Source organism: Rhopalosiphum padi, chromosome 3, assembly GCF_020882245.1.
Source record: "Rhopalosiphum padi isolate XX-2018 chromosome 3, ASM2088224v1, whole genome shotgun sequence".
Lineage (NCBI taxonomy): Eukaryota > Metazoa > Arthropoda > Insecta > Hemiptera > Aphididae > Rhopalosiphum > Rhopalosiphum padi.
Window position 1 is genome coordinate 28,785,923 of NC_083599.1, and position 6,304 is coordinate 28,792,226.

Here is a 6,304-nt window from a genome sequence, read left to right on the forward strand (position 1 = left end):
TTATAGTTAAATTAAAAATATATCTGAAATATTAATTTAATATCTATATTTAATATAATTTAATTTAATACTTATGTACCACCTACATGTGAATTGTATGGGTAAAGTTTTCCAAAAATATTGATTTAATAATTTATTAAAAAAATATTGTAATTTTTTGAGTTAGTAGTATTTTCTATGATAAATTGATCTTATAACTATTGATTATATTATTATTAATAACAAAATAGTACATGATGTTAAAAAATCAGCAACATCTCACTTTTCGTAAAAATACAATATAATACGTATATTAATCAGTAACATTGAAAATAATATACTATGTCCGACTCTCTTTCGATATTTTCGCCAATCGCATTCACCAAATACATATAGAATAATAAAATTAATATACTCAATAATTCCATGTCCTATTCCTTTGAGAAAAAAATCTTGTTGTATTCGTGTCTTTCTTGATATGTCACAAGCGTTCTATACTTCTGTAGTGACCCGATGTTTTTTAAATTAAAAACTAATATCTGCTGTTTATGGCTTTATCGTCGAATTTTTAACAAAACATATTTTTTTTAAATTTTATTCTCACAAGTATATACACAATTTATACATATTTATGCACAATAAACATACAAGATAATCGGATATACATGATATGAATATGAATTGCTTGAATGAGAAATCGCCCATTAGTGACATTTAGTTTGGCAAATGTGTTTACAATTGGGTAAGACTTGAATTTTGTTCAAGTTTGATTTTTTTGCCGATCCCCAGAGTTGTGACCCATATGTCCACATAGGCTTTAGGAGAGTGCTATAAATATTAGTAGTCTAGTTTTTAAGATAGTAAATTTATTTTTGGATAATAACTTTTTAATGATCTGGAGCGAACTTTTAGGTCAATATTTTAGCTTTTATATGTTTATTTCGGGTTAATTTTTGGTCAAGAATTCATCTCAAATATTTAACAGCATTGAGGGATGGGATAGGTACAAAATATATTAAAATACTTCGTATTACCTATATACTGCCATAATAAACCATAGCTTACGCGCATATCTCGTAGTGTTGATCGGATTTTTGGGAATTCCAGTAATCGAATGGAAAATTCAAATCCGTGAATATTATACGAAGGTATATTATATACTATGCGTAAATGCCAGATAATCGTCTCGTTCAATAGAAATTATAAATATTTCGATATTACATTTTTACCACTAACACCGACACGGCGATGCATATCGTATTATAATATTTCGGGTGAATCACAAAGTTTATATAAACGCGAACATATTTTCGCCGGCGAAAGTCGTTTTACTCGAAACGCAATTTGCAAGTATGTATTATATCATCGGAAGCTGCGACTGAAAACACGATTATAATATTATAATATTATTATTTAATATTGTTTACGTTCTTGCAACTGTTTCGCGTGTGTGTGTGTGTGTGTACTGCACGCTCAAAGTAAATAATAATACGCAGACGGGTCAGTTATCGGGAACTGTTTATTGCGATTTGCAAACAATATTTTAATAATAATAATATTTACGTATTTATATTATTTATATAATATACTTATGTGTATTTAGTACGATATTACCCCATGAGTAATAAAATATTATTATGTTGGATGTTTTGTCCGTATACGTCGTCGCGTGTTGACGTCGCGTCGTCGGGTGGCTTTTCATCGTGCCCGCCGGCACTTAATACCGAGAAAAACGTCCGTCTACGACACCGGTTTTCTCGGAAAACCCATCTTTTCAAAATCATAAGTAAACAGCGTCAAATTAAATTTAACATGAAATAAAATCATTGTCCTTTAATTTAATAGCAACATTTTATAGCATTATTTACGGTTCTAAGGCAGCTTTAAAAGGCCACAACAGTATTGCGTATTATTACATTTAGGTCTTATCGACCGATCAGCCGTAAATCCGACGGATTTTAATATCCGTTGTGAAAAAATTAATTTTAAAGACTTCACGTGGGTTCTGCGGGCTCCAGTTTTTCGGGTGGTTGGGGTAGGGGGGGGGGTTCTAGCTTCCTAAGCAACTTATTTTATTTTAAATGTTTATATCAATTAAATACATATATTACATTGTCATTTTTCCAAGTGGGGTTTCTAAGAAATTTGGGCTTAGTCGTCGCTATATAGCCTCGTTTATATTTTTCCTACTGACATAATAAATTATACTGTTATGTGTAAGTGTAATAAATATATGTTTCAGATTTTTCGGAAAAACCGCATCAGAAAATAATGTCAGATTCGTTTGATGGTTTTTTTATTTCATGAAGCTTGCACACAAAATAAATAATAATAATTAAACATTTTTCATTTCCTAATAAATGTACGCTTATTTCATATACCCATATCAAATCCTACTGATTTATGTAATTATTTTTAATTTATTTTGTTATTATATTTACGTGAAAATTTAATCGCGAGGTAAACATAATGCAATAATTCCATTGTTATACAAATCATGTTTGATATAGAAACCAGAGGTAATGCATATAAGAGGCAAAATCATATACCTACGTTTGATGGAAAATCAAAAATTAATGAGTATTAAATTTATTTTGAATGCCAGCTTTATGAAAAAAAAAATCCGGTATAGGTGAAATATTTCTTATTTTCTAAAACTAAGTGAATTACATCCTCATCATAGGGAGATTTTAGCAAACAGATAGAGGCGCGTGCATAATAAATAATTCTTTTTAATTAATTATAATAGGTACCATTATATCGTTAAATGTTATTATTTCGACATCATTATTTTTTAATTTAGCATGTAAAAGTGTTCATGGTTTTTATGAAATATCTTTTTTAACTTTTTCTTCTTAAAAGTATGTTTTACTAATTTTTTTATCGATTTAATAGTTTATCGTCTGGTTTTGAGTTGTTATGTTCTTATAAGGTTTATCTACTATATATAAATTATATTTTAATTTAAAATTAGACTTACCTATACAGGATTTCAAATCACAGTTCCAACGTCATCAAATAAAAGTTTATGAAATCTAGATCTAAAACGGTCAATTAACATTATTTTTTGTTTTTTCACTTATTAACATACCTATTTTTGAACAAAAAAAAAGTTACGTTTACACTAGACTTAAAAACTAAATCGTAGACGATGGTGATAATATAAACGTATGATCTTGATCAGATCTAATCCGAAGAAGTATTAATCAAATAATGGAAATACCAACTATAGATACAAATATTGGAGACATAATTCACTTAGTAATGAAGTCGTTAACTATATCTGTAAGGTACAATTAGTGTTCAGTTTTCGATTCAGTGGTGCGTGCATGCAGGTGGCATTTAATTTTTATTGTGATTTTTTTTTTTTTATAAAACGAAAAAGACGTGTGAAAAGACATCGAGCTGAGAACGACAAAATTTAATCCGAGCGAACCTCTCACAATACCACTTCCTCCCCTATCACCACAGCACCTCTTGAAAATAGTGCTGCTACAACGGTCTCTAGTAAATCTTGTACAAGATAAATGAATGAGCATAAACAAATATTAAAAGATACGACGTCTCACCGATATATTTTGGTTTACACTATAGAGGATTATAGGCATTTCATATTATGATTTTTTAGAATTTTATTTTAACGAAATGTCCAAAAAAAAAATAAAAAATAAAACACACTAATTATTTAGAATTTATTTTGAAAAATAACTAAAATAATAATAATCATCGTATTGATTCCAATTTATTGGTAAGTATTTAAATATCTTTAAAAATTTTACTTAAAATTTCAATATTAAACGAGTTTTAGCTCAAAAAATACCGGGGAGACGTCCTATAAGTATATACTTTATAGGCACGTGCACGTGCGACCGTTCACCAAATGTTATTTTTACCGGATATAATATTATTTTATATGTCTGACAGCTTTTGGTGCGAAAACTACATCCCGCTGAAATGAATATAATATGTATTGAACGATACTATCGAACCGAATCCAACCGCGTATATACCTTTGTGCGCGAACGCGTTTGCGGCGGATTAGACGATAAACTTAGTAGATACGACGAGTACACGATGACTACGGTAAAAAAACTGACAACGAGTAATGCCATATTATATGGTAATATATAATATTATTTCCGTCGTAAAGTGTTTGTGTGTGAGTGTGTTAGATTAGAGTAATATTGTTATTGTGTGCGCATCACAATATGATGATTGTATACGCAATTTCATTCTATTAGCTCACGGCGGAAGGGACGTTGTTGGGTATCCTTAATTTTTGTTTTTTTTTTTTTTTTAATTCGTCCTCGCCGTGACCGACAAATCGTCAGTTTATCATAATAAAAAATAATATACTACGCGTAATTTAAACATAATATTAATTATTAATGGTACATTCCATTTGACACTCTATAAAACCATTTATCATTTATGTTATATAGGTATTAGAATGTAATATCATATAGATAATACGAGCATAAGATTATTAAACGTACCTACGCGAAGTTAAATTATAATAATATTCAGTGGCGTAGCTAGAGTTTTGGATTGGCGATATACCACGAAACTATTTACACAATTGTATACAGTATTTACTCATAAGTCATAAAAGTTAGAGAATATTATAATATAATATATATTATGTTCCTAATTGGTTTTTGGTAAAAATGTAGTTCAACCTACCATGGGTAATATCAATAGATAAATAAATATATAATAGCAATACAGATGTATAATAAAATATTTTTAGAAATATTGTTTGCCACTCAGTTTATAATCATTTTCCATCGTATATACCTATTATAATATACTATATAATATACGAATCTAATTGTAAATATAGGTATTGTAATTTAACATATGCATATAAATTAGTGTAACCAAGGTCTATACCATGGTATATCTACCATGTTACTGTAATGTAAGCCTACTAACTACCAAGTACTGAACAGCAGATCAATTTCCACAGTTTTCAGTGTTGCATAACACTCTCGATCCTTAGTTATATAAACATTGAAAATATACATTCATAACTATAAAATAATTTTTAAAAATTTAAAAATTTCTCAAAATTTGAACTTACAGATTATGTATCTTCCACATTTCATATTTCTATGGTAATAACTTACAAGAAATCTTTTATTAATTTCTCAAGATTTAGATAAATTAAGAAAAAAAACTAAAGCACTTCAAAAATGTAAAATTCCTGTAAACAACTTAAAATGAATAGGTACTAAAATATAAATATTTTGAAAATTCATATATAAAATTGTAATAGATAATATAATAAGTAATAGAAGAAGGTTTCAATTTTCTACGATAAATACATTTTTGATTACAACAAAATAAAAATAAAACGTAGGAAAAATCATTATTATATGTGTGAAACCTAGTAAAAAAATTATATTTTCAATCATTAATAAAATTATATGATAAACTTTTATTTTTAGGTTTCAATAATAAAAAACTTATGAGAAATCTTGTTAAATGTTCAAGCTTTTCTACACAAAACAAATATTTTGAAATTTATAAAAAATCTAGTAAATCTTAGTATAAATATTTGCAAATATGTTTCAAGTCTTACAACAAAAACAGTTTTGTTCAAAAACTGGTTTAACGCATAAAAATTCCTGTTTATCCCTAATTTGTTTTTGTTTTTCTAATTATTAGACATTTTTTACTTTTAGCCCCTTTTTTTTGCAAAAAAAAAAAAATACCAATTAGTGTTTTATTTTAAGTTTGATTTTAACCCAAAAACTACGGTGTTCGAGTTCTATTGTAATCATTGCCAGGATATACGTACTTTTAGTCAAGAAGGAAGTTTGCATAAACTTTACATAAGCTGCTGTATATAAAATTTCTATAGGTAATAATTTCGCTTAAAAAGGAACGAGTGTAAGACAAACGTACCTACACCGCCATCATACATCATAATATAATAAGCTTTATAATAGCGCTAATCCAATTTATTTTGGAGAGTGTCATTAGCTAAGTCTGTACGAAGGTAAGACGATCGTATAGATTTAACGTATGTCATTCAATACGGGTAATGGGTGATACAATAATCTATATGGTAATTTCCCGCATCTACTAAGAAAGTTCAGATGTATACCGACAACACTCCGTATTTGGCATATGCAAATTTATCACGGTCACATAACGAATAAAAATGATCTCTCCAATATGCCCGTCCTGTCCGGCACCCGTCTTACTATCAAACACATGTAATGACCGAATGTCGTACATAATAGTATTATGTAGATTTCAGATTATCGCAAAACTTTCAGATTATATTTTATCAGAATCCTTGAATTTCATCAAAGTA

At 28.3% G+C, this 6,304-nt stretch overlaps 1 protein-coding gene across 5 annotated transcripts in view; it reads right to left on the reverse strand.

Moving 5' to 3' along the window:
- The window catches only part of LOC132926914 (protein quiver), a 31,533-nt gene extending 27,448 nt beyond the window's left edge, over positions 1 to 4,085 (reverse strand). Inside the window, exons 1-3 of one of the 5 annotated variants that reach the window (XM_060991339.1) lie at positions 3,990 to 4,049; positions 3,873 to 3,928; positions 2,960 to 3,020 (exon numbers count right to left, since the gene is read on the reverse strand). The gene's annotated coding sequence lies outside the window, so the exon portion shown is untranslated. Of the gene's footprint in view, positions 1 to 2,959; positions 3,021 to 3,872 lie in introns of all 5 variants that reach the window. The other 4 variants (XM_060991337.1, XM_060991338.1, XM_060991340.1 and 1 more) reach the window with 4 other exon arrangements.
- Positions 4,086 to 6,304: the final 2,219 nt, after the last annotated feature.